Source organism: Magallana gigas, chromosome 9 (genome assembly GCF_963853765.1).
Source record: "Magallana gigas chromosome 9, xbMagGiga1.1, whole genome shotgun sequence".
NCBI classification, from domain to species: Eukaryota; Metazoa; Mollusca; class Bivalvia; order Ostreida; family Ostreidae; genus Magallana; species Magallana gigas.
Window position 1 is genome coordinate 33,878,123 of NC_088861.1, and position 19,087 is coordinate 33,897,209.

Consider the following 19,087-nt stretch of genomic DNA (forward strand, 5'->3'; position numbering starts at 1 on the left):
TTTGAGGTTAAATACTATGTAGGCATTTAAAAAAAGACGGCTAGCTTTGTACAGTCATTATACGTATAGCAAATGGTAAAGAAATAACAACACGTAATTAACGTAATAAAAAAAATATGGTCTGTTCTTAACATTTCGTATGAGTAGTTAAGAATCTTTGAAAACTCTTTCCTGTTCATAAATGGTAACGGAAAAATTATCTTCAGTATAAACCCATTAATTAATGGATTATTTACATAAATACATATTTGCTACCCCGAGTTTACTGAATTTTTTAGTGATATGCCATAACATTGTTATTTAAATATTACATAACAAACTATGTGTTCTTTTTTTTGTCCTCTATTTCGCATACCTAGAATAGGAAAATCAATAACAAAAGCGTGGTCGTTGAATATTTGATAGCGTCTAGCCTTAACCCCGGATCCAATTTTTCAGAATTAAATATCAGTTTAAATTTGCATTGCATGTAATAATGCATTACGGTATTCAACGCTATTCAAAAACGACACAGCTGCAAGGCGTATTTACAAAACTCGAAACCCGACACCTTTTCATAAGCTTTAGTTATCACAAAAACAGTTTAGACTCAATATCAAAATGGGTAGAGAAGAGACTTGGCGTATATTCAATAAACACTTCTTACCGTTGCCTTGAATTAAAAAATATTTCCTTCTGTATAATATTAAAACTTGTTCAGGCATGTTTATGGAACACCTCAACTGCCTTATGTGGATAATTTTAATTATGTGATTTTACTTCAACATTACATGCTGATAGTTTAACATTACACGCAGATACTTCAACATTACATGATGATACTTTAACATTTTGTGCTGATACCTTAACATTATATGCTGGTACTTCATTATTATATGCTGGTACTTCACTATGCAGTGGTTCTATAAAATAGGAAAGCGTCGCCTCGGTATCGAAATACGCTAAAACTCAGGACACGTGGATGCCTGTAGGGTTTTTAAACTGAGCTGTTTCTCTGTTTTGGAGATTGATCAGATAGGACTAAGGTCCACTAAGACTAGTTTAGATAAAGATAAGCAACAACTATTACTATTTGATTATGTGCTGTCTATTAAAAAGGTCATTTACATTTAAAGAATGCCTGCATGCTTGCTGCGAACCTTGGCGCTCGCAATCTAGTCCCCGGGGGTATTTTTTGGTCTTAAATTGTACATTCTGAACCCAATCATTTGGCACTTTGTCAGTATAGACATTAAAAATAATATGTAAACGGTGTAACTGTTGGTCCGAGAGCAAATTATTTGGTTAAAACAGAAATAGTACTGTTTTATTTTTTTTAAGAGAGAATAAAATTCATTGTCTGCTTTAAATCATAAACCAAAGTTCAACTAAACGTTGCGTCACGTGCTTAGTGTATATTATGACGTCATGTTTCCATGTAAAACATGTTTTGTCGAAAATAGCCGACGAAATGTACTTGGTATTTCCGAGAAATTTCCTCTGTCTTCTTTCAGTGGTTTTCAATTTTATATGTTGAGGAATGTTTTGCTGCTTAATTTATTGTTTAGAAAATCGGTACCTTTGCGTTAATGTTTTTATTTTCCATTTAATAATTACATAATACGTAAAACTAGTCGTATTTCTTGATTAAAGCATTGTTGATACCTATCTGGGATGCATAGTCATTTATTTCAATTTAAATTACTTACAAATATAACCTGGAAAAGTTTTTAATTGACTTTAGGGGCAATAAACATCGATAAGCACAAGTCATTTGATGATCGAGCTAACTTTTTCAAAACAAAATTGCGGCTAATATGGCGGCGCCCAGGGCTTGAAAAAAAAAAATTTGGCTCTTAGTACCCCAAATTCAACTCTAATTTTTCACTGATTTTCGTATATATACGTGGTTACCATTATCTTTTTCAAACAAGATGAAAATACATATGTATATTTGTATATTTGAAAATTCGATCATATGTAGATCAATAGATTAAATATTTTATGATACAGAATAACTGCCACCCCTCCCCCAATTTTCTATTTACTTTTCGAGATTGAGAGGTAGGTCTGCCCCCCTTCCCGATGAAAGATGCTACGTGCGTGCGCTTTGATCTACTTAATGATACTCGTGCTCTGATTCCCCTAGAGGAGCAGTTAAGTCACTGCTTAATGGTGTAGAAGCTCCAAAACCAATAGGACTAAAGTAAGCGCCATTTGAAGGCGCCTGCCTGCAGAAATAAAACAATCAACCTACGACATAAAACGTACTTATAAATAAAATGGACTCGAATTTGAAGGCACTTAAACAAAGACGAGTATTAATTAGGAGACTGCTGGTCGTATGACATAGGAAGATTTCGGTGCAGGTTCCAACAAACATAATGAAGGTGACAGTGTCCCCATTCCTTCTAGAATTCAGTTTAACCTGAGTGACACAAGCCCTTAGCAATATAGATGTTATTAATAACCAATCGGGTTCGAAGAGTGTCCATTTTTATATAAGGAAGTCAACGTAAACGAAGCTTGAATTTAGTCTTTTACTCTCTTCGTCGTAATATTCCCGAGTTTTATGGAACCACAATCCCGCTGCATATTATTACTTATTAGGTTAGTTACTGACTCACTGCGGATATATATTGGGTTGATCAATCTCATAGATGGTGAGGCGAAAACAAGCCGTCTATGAGATTGATTAACCCAATATATTTCCGTTGTAAGTCAGTAACTAACCCAATAAGACCAAAAAAATTAGTCATTAGTTTTTCGGGCCAAACTTTTGAAATGTTGATGAGGCAGGCAGGTTTTTTTTTGTTTTTGTTTTGTTTTGGTTTTTTTAGACAAAATTTACATTGACGGTAACCCATATTATACAGTATGATTTATTTGTGTACTCATCAGCACATATTCATCAAGCTGATACATTGGCAACGTTTAAACATTTGTTTTAATTTGTTCTTTTTAGTTTAAACTGTTTCTGTTTTCTTTTCATAGGTTGAGTTTTTGAACAACCATGACAAATGGTTTATGCCCCTGCTTCATTTTGCGGCCCGCATTTTCCCTCTACAGTAATAACAGAAGTCTTAACTGAAGTAGGGAAATTCTTCTGGCATTTTACTAGTTGAATTTGCCATATAAAAATTTATCAAATAATGCATTCATTTAGGTTTTTTTTTTTTATCAATCTCCAGTGCCTTGAGGACAGAAATCAAGGAAAAGTAAATGGTCATCATAAAATTCTCAAACAATACAATTGTCCTTTATTCCTGCTTCTATGCAATATCACAGAGGCTTCAATTTCAGTGATTGAGTTAACAGGGACCAACCAGAGCAAACTTAAATGAGTTTAGGGAGACTTCACCTTTGACGTTCTCCCTCACAAAAAAAATAGGGCGAAATTTGAGAAATCAGGTAGACAATGTGTTTAAGTGTATTTTGGAGGTATTAGTCCAACCCTTTGACCCAATTACAACCGTCATATAGTTGGTTGTACAGAATTTCTAAATGTTTAAAGATAACTGTAGACAAACAGTTTATGATTATTTTAGCACTAACTTGACAGAGTTATTAATTAATTACAAGTTACCAACTAATTGTAATATCAGCAACTAAAGTTGTAAACATCGGTTGTAGAATTTCCAGTACACAGTATGTGGTTGCATCAACCGTATTTATAACCTCTGAAGATAAGACAGTCGCTAGTTATTAATCACAACAGGGGTTAACTTAGGCTATGAAAATGTCAAGTGAATTAGATCATTATCATTCTTTTGCATTTGGGGTTAACGTTCATTATTGTGAACTCAGAACACAGGGCAACGTCAACCTCTCTTTCTGAGGAAATTCTGGCACAGTTACCAACCACAAAGCGAGTAATTATATTTACATACACTTGTATTTATAGCCGAGGTAGCCCCCTAGGTTTGTCACTGGGTAGATGTTTCAGATAAAATAACGTTTTTCACTGGCAGAGACAAGCATTTGTTCTGAGCGTTTGTTTACATTGATTTCATAATAGAGAAAACCGAATATGATTAGATATGAAAAATCCGGAAAATAACGATAAAAAAGTATGATGCGGCTATGATTTTACTGATGCGGCGGTGCCTGAGAAACAAATCATGAATTTGTTTTGGCCTAAGTGTTTTGTTTTCCCGAGGATTATCAAGCGACATATTTATTCACAAATAGCGATGATCAACGCAAAGCCATGTACAAGATGCCTAACATCTCGTTCAATTTAACTCATTAAAACTCAAAAATTTCAATCTCACCCTTTCAAATACTCTATAAATTTTTTTGCTTCACCCATGTTTACTTACAATGTTTTGTTGCTACTCAATTTTAAATGTTTTTACCCTTTCTTCTGCATAGATTTTAGCAAATTTCGACGTTGCCATTTTGTTCTGCACCAGACAAAACAATGTGACGTCAATATATTCTAAGGGCAACTATTCTAATTTTAAAGAATTTCAAAGGGTAATTACTCCAAATACTTTAAGTACTTATGGCATGCGATTTATGTATTAACTACTATGAAATTTCGAAATGAGTAAGCGAAACTTCGGCTAATGACAACCATATTGCCTTATATTATTTCTCACCAAACAAATATAGAGATATATGAGGCAATCACGTGCTATGTTTAAACCAATGAAAGTGTGACATTTCGGTCCAAGGGAAAACAAAGCTAATTTAGAACCACCGCATAATGAAATATCATCATTTTATGAAATATCAACATGTCAAGATAAAGTAACAGCAAATAATGAAGATTTATCAGCAGATAATGACAAAGTTCCATCATAAATGAAGAAGTATTAGCATGTAATGTTAAACTATCAGCATGTAATTATAAAGTATCATATAATGAGGGAGTAACAGCATGTAATGTTTAATTTCAGTATGTAATGTCGAAATACCAGCATGTAATGTTAAAGTATAAGCATGTAATGTAAAAGTACGTGCATGTAATGTTAAAGTATCAGCATGTAATATTGGAGTATTATCATATTAAGAAAATTATCTACAAAAGGCAGTTTAGGCGTTCCATACATGTTTTATAGTGAAGCTATATCATTAAAGATATACAACGAGTAATAACGTATTCGTCTTTTTCTTGCTTTTTGTACTGTTTATTGACTCACAAATACTTAATAATGCTAACGTGCAGACTTAATGTTTAAATAAGATATTTTAAAAGATACTATAGCAAAAAAAGCAACAGAACTGGGATGCAAACTTACTGCAGCCGTTTAAAGGGAAAATGTTTTCGCTTGAGGTTTCATTGTGTATGATATTTAATAGTGCATCACGATTTTCAGAAAACACCTTTTACGTTGAAAATTGATAACTTATACTGAAATGCAAAAAATAGGTCCAATTCTTTCTAGCGTGACACATCTGTGGGGCGGTTTTTTATAATCGAAACCGAAACTCTGTTCATCACTGTAATCAATACAGCTTACGCAAGACCGGACATAAAACTGAAAACATAATTACTACATTAATTTAATCTTTTACCATTCTTTTAGGTTTTAAAATACTATTGATAAAAAATAGGTTTTGATGTGTATTGATACATTGTACAAGCATATTAACCACCTTTTTATGGTACATTGTAGTCACAGCGGTTCCTGACGTTGATTTGTTTATTATCATTTCTTCAGCCATAGAGCTACTAATTATTTATATTTAACCCATAATTTTTCCAACTTGCAAATGCAGGGCTACACAAACTTACTTTGCTGTAGAAAAACGGTCATCACATCAAGCTTTTGTCATCATCAAATTAGACAATGATAAAGAATATTGAGCATATACCAACTCTAGAAACAAAACAAAATATATGACACTAAAATGACACTATTTTTTGAAAATTCAGGAACGAACACACCAGGTCGAATTGCTATGCTTCCAAGTTTTTAACTAATTCAGCTCTAGGAAATCAGCACAGAGCCACATACAAAAATATCGATCCCTAGCAACGAAACCAACAGCAAGATCAATAGTCCGTCAGCCGTTTAGGATCAAATCCTTAACAGTTGCTGAGGACGGAGTCTTGTTTGGAGGTAACATATAACATTTTGTACATGTATTTCTACCTAGTAGCATTTTCTTTTTATAAATGTGTTTACCTTAATAATACAAAAAAGTCGTTTAATCATATTTAATTTTTATTAAAAAACTAAAAATTGTGGAAACATGTTTTTAAATGAGTATCTTAAACAATTTCTAAGAGGCGACAGATTGTTTTGCAAACTAGATACAATACTTCATCATAAAATAGTTCGCTCAGGCCTGATTAGAAACAGAAATAACGTCCTATTAAACGTTTTGATAAAATTCAAGGATGTTTATCCAGATGGTAGGCCGCTTTTTTGCTATGTGGGAAACCAGACCCAACCTCTTTTTCAGTGTGATCGATGATCAACATCAGTCAGAAACTTTCTGTAAATAATAATTTAATTCAAACACATTTAAAAGTATTGAGGATAATTTCCAATTAACATTTTACTGACCGGATCATTCTGTAAATGCCCCTGTTTGAAATATTCATTATCATCTAATCACGTGATGTCTGAAGCCTTTTCAGAATGTACACAAGAAGTTGACGCAAAAGCGTGGTCGATATACTGGTAGCAGGCTTACGCATTCGTAGACAAAAGAAAGAAAATGATAAAGACACTAATGTTTTGAATCAAGGGGCCCTCGAAAGTGATACATTGTAATACTGACGTTCTGTTTTTAATTTATCTATTCTCTGATCAGGTATGAAATAAAATGGTGGTCTATAGATTTATTGATAATAGTTATTTTTTCGTAAGGAAATTTTTTTAACATTAAAAGAAAATTTTCAGTCTAAATTTGTAAAAAAAAAAAAAACAAAAAAAAAACAAAAAAAAGGGAAAAAAAAATCTTTGTGTCATCCTCTTTTCCGATGATGTTCTCCTCATATACTTTTCCCGCGGCGGTCATGCGTAAATAAACACTAACGTGGATCGTTTATACATCTGCATAACAACATTTTCATTTTATTTCGTTTAATTAAAACGCTTGTATAACTGACGCATTTAAAACAAAGGGTAACCTTACACGGTTATATATTTAAACAGTAATTTGAAAGGAATTTTCTTTCTATAAATTACAACGATATTAAATGTTCTGAACTTCAGAAGAATCATATCGCAAGCGGTTTTTTTTGGCAATAAAAGTTCATCCTATAGTATAACGAGACCACTCGGTATCTAACTCGGAATCACGTGGAGTATTCCCTTCCGTGAATTTTGTTCAATTCAACTTTCAAATAAAACAAGAGGATAAAGGTTTAAAATGCCTTTTTCTTGTATTGCATTTTACCTACAAATCGTAAATAGCATCATTTCCTCTATTTTAAGTACTTCCATCCGAATAAACAGATCCATACATTACCCACCAACTGAAACAAAGCACTTTTGAGTCACATATTCAATCACCAGATTTATATCATTTCTTTCTTCTTCCTTTTTTTACAAAATGCATTTCTTCTTTTTGCAGGAAGAGGGGTTATGGTCACTGATCAATGAATTTGTTCTAAGCATTTGTTTTAAAAATACACATTTGTTATTTTGCTACTGATAGGGTGTTGGGAAGGTAAATTAAGTTTTGTTTTTCATCATTGCGCACCAACAAGCGCCAACAATGTCTTTTGGTAAAACATTTTATTAACGTCCTCTATCTTGAAGGCAAGAGGCTACAAAAACAAAGTAAGCCATCTTACAAATATTTACAGAAAACAGATAATTCATAAACAGCATACACAATAACCAATTCATGATAATCATTATGCCGAATTTGAAAAATACATGAAAAAAGGAGTTTAATGACTTTTAAACGAACTACATGTAATAATTATATTTAAGCATTAACTCATTATTTTTTGAAAGATATAGTCTCATAACTGCAGCGGTGTGTTCATACAAATTGAGTAAAATTTGTATGCACACACCGCTGCAGTTATGAGGCTATATCTTTCAAAAAAATAACGATTTAATGCTTATATTTACATTTTCGTTAACTTCTTGCCTTGCCTGCAAATGTGATTTATACGTCAAAATTTCTTTTTAATCCTAAGGGTAAGTTCATATTAATGGAAGAACCACTATAACAGCCACAAGCGTGAACTTTGATTCTCGCTTGAGACGTTGCATTTTACAGTGTTCAACGTTTGTGACGTCATAATAAAACTAGTCATTCTAACCTTTGAGTACCCTGTGTTTGATACAGTCTTATAACTGCAGTATATTTTCATACGCTTTATATGCAAAAAATATTTGGAATGTAAATATTGTATTATATCGTTTCCCATTTCAACTTGATATAATCGAAATAGTTACTAAAATAATGTTTTATAAAATATTGTATCCAGATTTTACGTCATGTCAACGCCTTGTGCGTTTAAAAACTTAAAGATTTATAACAGTTATGTAAAAATAAAGTATTGGTTAAGACTGATACTAAGCATATACAATATTAAGACAGTGATTGACATTTTGCATTAGAATAAAAATTACTCTTTGGGCCTGTATACAACACAGATATGGCAGATATACCTACAAATAACCGTGGTCTCCCGAATGCACACAACATATATAACAGGGACAATATAAAATTCAAAAGAGGAACAGATAACTTCCGTATTGTTAAAATCCCCGTCAGAGTTCTGTTAAGAAATCACAAATAATGAAATACAAATCAAATACATGCCTCTTAGGGAAATAAGCTTAACAAAAGATGTTTGTGAAACATTTATGACCCCCTCCTTTCGAAACATCCACACAGAAAATGAACGTAAACTGCAAATAACTGGAATTTTACAACGTCCAAGGGCCATAACTCTGTCGAAAATTACACTATCAAACCCAAAATCAAACTTGACCTCGATATTATCATGATAAACCTGTATACCAAATTTCATTCCAATATGTGCATCCTCTGCGAAGAAAATGAGCGGAAACTGCAAATAACTGGAATTTTTCTACGTCCAAGGGCCATAACTCTGCTCTGTCGAAAATTGCTTGATCGTACCCAATATCAAACTTTATCTAGATATCGTCATGATAAACCTGTATACCAAATTTCATTCCTTTATGTTCATTCTCTGCGAAGAAAATAAGCGGAAACTGCAAAAAACTGGAATTTTACTACTTCCAAGGGCCATAACTCTGTAAAAAAATTACTTGATTGTACCCAATATCGCACTTCACCTAAATATTATCACGATAAACCTGTATACCAAATTTAAATTCAATTTGTTCATACTCTGCGAAGAATTGAGCGGAAACTGCAAATACCTGGAATTTTTCTACGTCCAAGGGCCATAACTCTGTCGAAAATTGCTTGATCGTACCCAATATCAAATTTTACTTAGATATTATCATGATAAACCTGTATACTAAATTTCAATTCAATATGTTCATCCTCTGCGAAGAAAATGAGCGGAAACTGCAAATAACTGGTATTTTTCTACGTCCAAGGGCCATAACTCTGTTGAAAATTGCTTGATCGTATCCAATATCGAAATTGACCTAGATAGTATCCATATAAACCTGTATACTAAATTTTAATTCAATATGTTCATCCTCTGCGAAGAATATGAACGGAAACTGTTGGTTGACCGACCGACAGACATCAGCAAATCAATATGCCCTCCCTTCTTCGAAAGGGGTCATAACAAAATGATGAAATGTATCAAACAAAGCTCATGTACTACAATTAAGACACGACTAGTGGCACAAGTTTGTGATTAGGTCGAACAAGATGCGATACAGTGTCACCCCTATCTACACGCTCTTCAACTTCACGCACATGTCCGTCAGCAGAATGAAAGGTTCTAGTTACGCAGTGGGTGTTAAGGAAGCATATGGGTAATTTAGCGTCTTATTTAGACTGTTATATTCAAAATCGTGAAAATAAAAAAACTATTTTGAATAAGATAAAAAATTAGTGTTGTCTTTTATATTAGATGTCAGTGCAATAGAATCGAGTGGCACATTGCTGCATGATCACGTGACAACTATAACTAGCTTACGTATATTCTTTAACATAAAATAAGATAGAACAACACTACTCCGCGGTTTCCATAGCATACTAAGTGAAGGCAAAACATCTCAGTTTAATCCAAACCGCTGCTAGAACTCTGTTTTTCTTGAATAAATAGATATTCTTCCGGCTCTTCTAAAACCTTCCCAACCTTTATAAAGTTAGCACAGAAAACGGTATGTTGCATCAAAACATCACACAACATGCGATTCTAGCAGCACTTTTTAGTTTAAGCATTGATCAAACTTACGTTACTTTTAAAATTTCAAGTTCAATATATACGGGGTAGTGTTGTTCTAGTCGGACTTTTATATCGTGAACAACGACAGAGGAAAGCCTGGCCGAGGAATAAAAGCAAATTTAAATACCTTTTTAGCGAATGCTTGATAAAACTAACATCTCTCCCGGTACTATTATGTTCAATTCTCAATAAATCACACCTCAATACTATATTAGAGTTCTTAGATAAGTTATATTTTCTTAATATGTTTACAATGCTTTCCGATCAAATTCACACGACAATCAACGTTTAGTCATGACGTCATCAATGTGTAAATCTGCGTTATAGAAACTAATTTCTGAAGAAACAAATTGTTTCGACGCTTAAATGTTTGAATACGTACATAATAACTAAGATATGTGATTTTACGGAATTACATGCAACTCAGCTTCCATATGCTTCCTTTACACCCCCGCGTACGCGTGCAATTGGTCAATGGTTTCTTGGGTCATCCGACTATTCTAACAAAACGACGTCTCCTTCCTTTAAACTGGGTTCGTCTGACTTCGTTTTCGACGAACATGGAGGGTGGATCAATACTCACGTTCCTATTTTCGCTAAAATTCATGTGCAGGAGTTTGAACGTACTGCCACTTGTACATTGCATTGGGTTCAATGGCTGGTAACGATTCTAGTAAGTGTCCTAACTTCCGAGTACATGTAAGTATCATGGCAGATGTAAGGACGGATGGGTCACTGCTGTCTTCTGTAATGGGAGTTAGTGGTCGTTAATTCTCTAAAGCACAAACGTCTGCTAGAAATGTACAAAGTATGTCGTAGTTTAAATCTTTTATTCCGTGTCGTAGAAGCATACTGTCCAAGATTTTGCGGGTCACACCGACCATGCGTTCCCAGGCTCCATCAGAGTGAGAAGCATGTTGAGGGTTAAACATCCATGCGCACTCATTGTCCTGCAAGGATCTCTGCTCCAAGGGTCTCTACACAAACTGATAAACAATCTGTATTTTGTTTACCGCACTAACAAAGTTGGTTCCTCTATCCAAACGGCATTGCCGGACAGGACCTTGTATAGGCAGGAAACGTCTTAACGCATTGATGATACAGAAAGTGTTCAATTCTTCCACAAGCTCAATTGGATACACCTTGATACCAAGCAAACAGAATTGCGCATATCGTGCTTGTGGCCAATCCACATGGCGTGCGCCTTGTCGTCACACCCAAAGGTCCAAAGGCTTCAACGCAAACAAATGTAAACGGGATCTTGTGTCCAAACGATACCTTCGAATTCTACTTGCAGAAGGATCCTCACAATTTTTAAAACGTGACATAATGATGAATCTCGGAGGCTATCAGACGCTTGACTCGTGTTGTGATTTACAAACAAAATACTTGGAATACATCCTTGAAATCCTTACATCCTCAAGATGATGGACAGAGAAACCCAATCCGACCATTAAAATCGGATGAAGTCATCAAAAGGACTGTCCCAGTCGGTTCCACTGGAGGTTTGTAGCATATGCCAGAATAATATCTTCCCTTGCACAGTTACTGGAGATGCGAATCCAAGGGGGGGGGGGGGGGGGGGGTCAAATAAGCTGTTGATTGTAGACAAAACTTCCATTCGAGTAAATGGCTTCTGGTCAGAAGATATCTTGAAGGTGAAGGTGAAGACATCAGGGTTGATATCCCATGATATACCGAGACTTCTCTGAACAGGTTTATCACCCTTCCGAATTTCAAAATCCTTGAGGTCTTTGGCGAGATCGTCAACGAGAAACTTCATTGGCACTGATTTCAAATTCGAAGAAATCTTGTAAAGCTTCAGTTGTACCCCTTCTTTCAAAGCCAGGTGAGTTCTCTTCATCAGGTCGGCAGCATATTTCTCACTGAGGAGTATATCATCAACTTAGACGTTGTTGGATACGAAGTCATTTCATCAGGATCCAAGTCCTGCGTTGAGAGCAACGATGGATTCGTACGTGGCGACGGCCGGGGACGCATGGTTTCCAAAAACATGAACGGTCATTCTGTACTCCTTTAAAGGCATCTTTATGTTGTTGGTTTTTTTTTGAATGCCAAAAGATGATCGACTTTTACCATAAAGTTGTGAAAATCTGCTCTACATCTCCCATAACAGCTATTTTCTTCACGGCGAAGACGTTACAAGATTCCTAGCAGGTTGCTAGTGATGTCAGGTTCTTAAAGCAGAACATCATTGAGCGATACATTGTTAAACGTTAAAGAGGAGTCAAACACCATTCTAATTGAGTCTTTTGTTGGGTGTTATACACCAAACATAGGGAGGTACCATCGTTCCTTGTTGCCAGGTAAAGGATGAACTTCCTCTGCATGTCTTTTCTCAAATAGCTTGTCCATGAACGTAAACACATGCTCTCTCTTGGTTTGATTTCGCCTAAGACTACGGTCAAGTGCTTAAGCTGGATTTATGGCTTGTAGTTTGTTGTTGGGCAAAGGCGGTCTTTGACATCGGATTGAGAGTGGCGCCTCGCAGCAGCCATCCACGTTGTTTTTTAAATCATTGTCGTTGTCCATCAGTTCCACAAATTCTTATCTTCTATTGATAAAGCCATCTTTTCATTATGGTTGGTCTTAATTAAAATGTTGTCATTTATCTTTATTCTGATATCACATTGGTGAATAGTGACGACCGAGGCTGACAGTCATTGTTCGCAATGTGTTGATTGGTTTCAGGTAGCATCCCTTTGCGATAAGAGAGCGATATATGACCTAAGATGCTGTGTCGGTTGTCCCTTTAATAAGCTCCTGACGTCTAATTTTGTCACGTTGGTGGAAGATATCAGCCACTTGGTCCACGAACTTCTTTTTCACGAAAACAGCTCCTAATTCTGATTGTTTCACCTCTAGTGAACTTGCGTTCGACTTTACCGAGTGTCGTGCCGAAGGATTGTCCTTTTATGCAGTGGGCGGATTCATTAACGTATCAATTATTTGCATTTTCATATCAACTTTACAAAGCACAGTTCTGAATATAATATGATGTGACGCCCTTCATTCTTACCGTCGTAGGTCCCGGTAACTCTTATGTAATCTACAAACTTTCCAGAAAGTTCTCTATATGCGGTCTCGCTACCCTGAATAAGCTCACTGACCTATTTCAGGGAGTCCAGACCATTCCTAACCTCATCTACGTGAGCAGCGCAAGCATCTAAGTGGTTCTTGATGCTCTGAAGATCTGTCACGAATGTTATCACTCATCTTTCGTAATCCTTCTGTGCTAGAGGGATGAGTGTTCTAACTCTTTGGGTCTCAAAAGTCTCTGCTCTTCTTTTCGTGATTTCGTCATTAGCCATGCTGTGTTCATCTATCTTGATCTCTTACTATTACAAACAAGCTTCAACATGTATTTTGCAAAAGATGGTTTTTGTTCGTTTCCGGTCCCGACACAAAAGTCCGTGTTCCTATGAGATCTCAGAATACTTGAACATCCAACTTTGTGGGATGATCGATCTTTGTATGTAGATGTGTTTGAACTATTGTTTTTATGTTGTTTTTTTTCTTTTTTTTGGGGGGGGGTGTGTGTTTTTTTCTGATTTAGCTTAACTTCCAGTTGTCACAGGAGGTACATCAAAATTATTATTGCTTGATTTTTTTTTCAAATTTAAAATGGGATGAAGAAATCAGTATTAAACTTTACATATGTTTTAATGTTAAATAAACAAAAAATATACCTATGTAAGATATCTCAAATATCTCAAGTAGCTTTCGTTTTTCAGATTTATTGCTCGCAAAATCTCAGAAGCTGTACGTGATCAGAAAATAATTTTTAAATGGATAATAGACATTTGATTGAAGTGTTCTACGGGTGTCGTTTTGTCAACCGTCACTTTCTCTTCCCGCCGCGAGTGCTCAAACAAATGAAGTTTTTAATAAGTTTAATTGTTTTTCTTTTATTGTTTTATTGAGCCTGATATACAATCTCTAGACAAAACAACCATATGCCTACGATATCTCAGAAGCGATAAAGGCTTGAACATCCAACTTTGTTGGATGAAAGGTCTATGTATGAAGATGTGTCTAAACGATTCTGTTTGATTCGGTGGTCGTCAATTAATAAGAATGTGTTCGAAAATGAAATTTCTGTTTGTTTAGCTTCGAACTTTTTCCATGCCTAAAATCGATGACATCTCGTAATTAATTTCTTCTGCGCCTCACAACAATGCTATTGATATAAAAGATTGATGTTTAACAAAAGGCGTGGTTAAACACAGGACAAAACAGATATATCATAGTTTGCAATAAAATACGATTTTTATCCAACGAGGCTCGGGAATAGAAAACGCACAACTCACTGGGAAAAACCCCCACATACCATCGCAAAAAATGAAAGATCTTATATATACGGTTATGTGTCTATTTTGATACCCTGTTAAACAGTTCCTGGTTTAAAAAACCAATTCCCGCCTTGACTGAAAGAGCGAGGCAGTTTTTGTTTTCTCTCGAATTCATGCATAGTTCAAAATATCAAAAAATAAAGCTGCTATTAACGCCATTTTAGAATTTTTTAACCGATTAAGGTTATAAAATCATGATTTCTTACTTCATAAATATTACAAATATTGTTTGATTCGAAAAAAAAGAATATGTATGTTTGCATATGAACTGCATTCGTCAATGCAAACTGTCATTAAAAATACGTTCTTCTTTAATTTCACTGTGTTTCGTTTTATTCATTGATGACGTCACAAGTATGTTTAATAGATAAAATCTAATACGGGAGACAAATTATGGAGTAAAAACACAAAATGACGTATTTAAGAAAGTTGCGGACAATTAAGCCGAGTTCTAGTATGTAAATTATCAGTATAATACACGCCTGGTTATTTTGTTTCAATAGTATGCGTTATAAGACTTATATAGCCGGAAATAAAGCAGGAATAGAACATTTAGTTTTGTTCAAAATCAATTTTGATAAAATTATATATATTGCTTTAACAATTTTAATGTCTTACAGTGAAAACCAATAGGATTTAGCAATATATATCGCTTATTAAGTCAGGATTTAAAAACTCTCAATATATTCCCATGTTTCTTGCATGATGACACAACTCTAAAAATAAAGATGGGTGAATAAGGCGTGTAAACTGCCCATATGAGGATAGATAAGATACTATAAAATTAAAATATGAACAAATCTCATTATTTCTTTCCAAGTTATTAAAAAAACAATGTATATTTACCATAACATCGATTTATAATCTTTAAATATGTTAAATATTTAGAATAGGTTGATTTAAACTGGCTTATGCGTGTCAAAACCTCCAAATGGTATCATTTTTAGAACTTCAATGCCTTTTCTTTTATAGAGTGGGTCTGGGCTCCATATTTTTGTCATAGTCTATATGAGGTTTAAAGGAAATCAAACCGATTTCAATCAACAAATACGTGGAGAGATGACCCACTAAACTTTAAAAATGTCATTTTGTATCCCAACAATTGAACGTTTTAGAGAAATACTACAAGTCCGTCAATTCGTGGTTGAAGTCGCATTTAGCATTTAACAATGATGTTTGTTATGACTGAAATGGATCAGTGGTTAGAGCACCAGACATTAGGTAACATTATAGAGCTAGGGTTTTTAGGTTGTGGGTTCGCGCTATCTTGTTCCACCATCTTCTTTAAAAGGTCTTTTGAAATTTAATCATTTAACCAATGAAAGAACTCGAAAAAAACTTCAAAGTTATTGCACTGTTGAACAGTTTTAAAAGATGAAGATTGCATTGTGGCATTCGTTTTAATATCGTAATATGTCTCCTAACGCCTTGCTTCTTACGTAATATTCATAATGGATGTCTGGGTACTTATTTAAAACAGATTGTTATTCCCACACTCGAGTTATTTGTTCAGTCTTGACGCAAATTTAAAAAAGACCTTATTGTGAGATGTAGTATAATTACCATCATGTATTTGCAAGCCTCACGGAAAAGAAAAAAAATGCATCAAAGTCTAAATTTAAAAGCAAATTCATTGACTCAAAAAAAAAAAATGAGCGTGCAGAAGGTGTTTGCCACCTTGTCAATCAGAGGAGATTCTATTCTTTAAAAAAAGTTTTTTTTTATTTGATAGCGTGTACATATATACTCGAGGGTAAGTGATTTTCGTCATATATCTACATGCAAATATAGGAATGTATATATGCTTTGTTTAATTACATGTAGGTGTAATGAAATTGTCAAATTCAAAGATAATTGATCGTTTTTACCTATTTGCACGTTCACGTAATTCATAACGATAACAGCTTATCAGCAACATATTGCCTCATTCGCTTCAAGGTTGAACTTTTTGTTTTGTATGCAAATTGACAAATAAATTACCATTCAAGAAAATTATAATTAGTCGAAAAGAAAATTTCTCCAAAGTTGTTGATTTTGAAACCTGTAGTAGTATGTGTGGTGTTGTGGTGCTTCCTCAGAGATCCCTTCTCTCTCCAACGTTTTTTTTTTATTATTATTGATGCTTGTTTTTAATGAAATATATTAATTATCTACAATTCATTAACATTTTTTTTCAAACAATTTATTTTACCGGTACATTTATAAATCCTAATGATAAATTTCCGATCTATTTTTATAAGACTTTAAAATATTAATATATTTTTAGAAAATCCTAAAGGATTTTCAATATTTTGTATAGGAAAATTATTTCTCCTATGGGAGTAATAATTTTCCTATGGGGAAATTTATTTTCAAGGTAAATATCTCACCTGGTATGTGAGACAAACTTAAAATAAATGTGGTTATATATTCACTAAACAATGGTCTATCATTATATAGATAGATAGATAGATAGATAGATAGATAGATAGATAGATAGATAGATAGATAGATAGATATATATATATATATATATATATATATATATATATATATATATATATATGGATTTTTACGAAACTGCATCTTAAGCGGGTGCAACAATGCCATCTTGGTACTGGCATAATTATCTGCCAGTTAACACAGTTAATGTAATAAATACTGTAGACGTATTTTTTTCCACGGGGTCATAATTTCGTGGAATCACAATATCAATTTAATCCGCGGGTAAAAATTTACGCGGATTCTTTGAATGAAAAAAAATCATTTGAATAATTATTATAGAATTTAGTTTTGAGCGATTTTCATTACCGAGAATTTTTCCAACTTTGGACTTAAATTGTAAGAACTGTGAACAGTAATTATCGGTTGTGCACTGGTCGGTAGTCATTAGTTAGCCGTCAAGATGTTACGACGCTGGCTGAAATCGTCTTGTGAAACACCAAATGATGAATATTTACCAATTTATGGGTTCACATGTCGTTTAAATTATGAGTTGATCAGTTTTATCAATTAAAAGTCAGAACAAAGAGATCTAAAAATTGCAGTAAAAACACGGGTCTTAGTTTGTAGTTAATTGGGTCAATTAAAGACAAGTTCAAGTTCAAGTGCCGTTATCTCAAGCTGATCAGAGAAAGTTTAAATTTCATGCAAGTAAATTTACAGAAAATTCAAATCTTTAGGAGATTAAATTATTTATTATGTGAATTCTCATTATACAAATTTGTTTCAAATTGACAGCTTGCATAGATAAAAACGATATACATTGGGTACATGTATATGCAAGTGTTATATCATGTAGTAACTTCCGATTATCCTTATTCATGTAATGCAATTTCAAAATTTCATTCAAAATGCACTTTAAGTACACTGTGAAAAAATTCCGCGGAAAATTTGTGCCCGCGTTCATAGCGTAAGTTAATACCACGCGGACAAAAGTACGTCTACAGTAATATGATATGTCGAAATAAGAGGGCGAAGCGCCAGCCATATTGCCAAATTCTAATTCCACCAGTCGGACATAGAAATATATCCCGCAGTAACGTGTTATGTTTACACAAAAAAGTGTAGCATTTCAGTATGAGGGAAAACAAATTTACACCTTTTTTAAATGCACCGTTATTCTGTGTAAACTTAATTGTAGCGGATCCATCACCCAAAAGAACGTATAGCAACAGAAATGCAGAAGTTCATTAGTTGGAATGTTATCTATTAATTATTCATTAATATATACATTTATCTCATAGGCGTTGTTTCTGTTATACAAAATTACACGGCAACCAAAGGTGTGATGATTAAACCAAGGGGTAAACAAGCGCAGAGCGTTATCTGCATAGTCTTTGTAAGTGTCTATCTGCATAATTGTACAAATGTATTGCAGGGTGAACACTGCTTCGACATGTTTTTAAACAAACATTACTTCTTTCGGTAGAATTCAAAAGCAAAACGTCGTGTTTACTCAACTATCTCAAAACTGGTTTCAAATGGTTTAAAAAGACACCAAAAATGTACCTAGCTTACGAACAATAGGTTTCGTGTATACTTTCTGTTTAATTTTATTGAAATTTCCAATGATATCACAACAGATATATGCTTTAAATACCCAACGAAACGGATCGTCTGTTGGTGGTTGTGCATGTATGTGTCACCAACAGTTTTTCACGCTCAAACGGACAAGGGCGGTTTTAAATTTTGGGGAAAAAGCATACAATTACATCTAAAAAGCGGAACACCTGACTCATTATCGAGGACAGGCTTAACTGAAACACGAGGAAATAATACTTATTGGTGAAAATCATTAATAAGTGTTAAATTCATACAGGCTACAAGAAATTTATTACGGAGTAAGTAAAATCAATTTTTTGAGTGTATTTGCCTGAGAGCGGCATTTCAGGTTTGTTTCGTTTTGTTCTTTGCTTTTTTTTATTTTTGTTGA

At 34.1% G+C, this 19,087-nt stretch overlaps 1 protein-coding gene across 4 annotated transcripts in view; it reads left to right on the plus strand.

Moving 5' to 3' along the window:
* Positions 1–19,087, plus strand: part of LOC136271442 (uncharacterized) — a 46,749-nt gene that overhangs the window by 9,355 nt on the left and 18,307 nt on the right. For 2 of the 4 annotated variants that reach the window (XM_066071484.1, XM_066071485.1), the window contains exon 2: positions 5,864–6,050. The gene's annotated coding sequence lies outside the window, so the exon portion shown is untranslated. Of the gene's footprint in view, positions 1–5,863; positions 6,051–18,681; positions 18,996–19,087 lie in introns of those variants that run through there. The other 2 variants (XM_066071482.1, XM_066071483.1) reach the window with 1 other exon arrangement.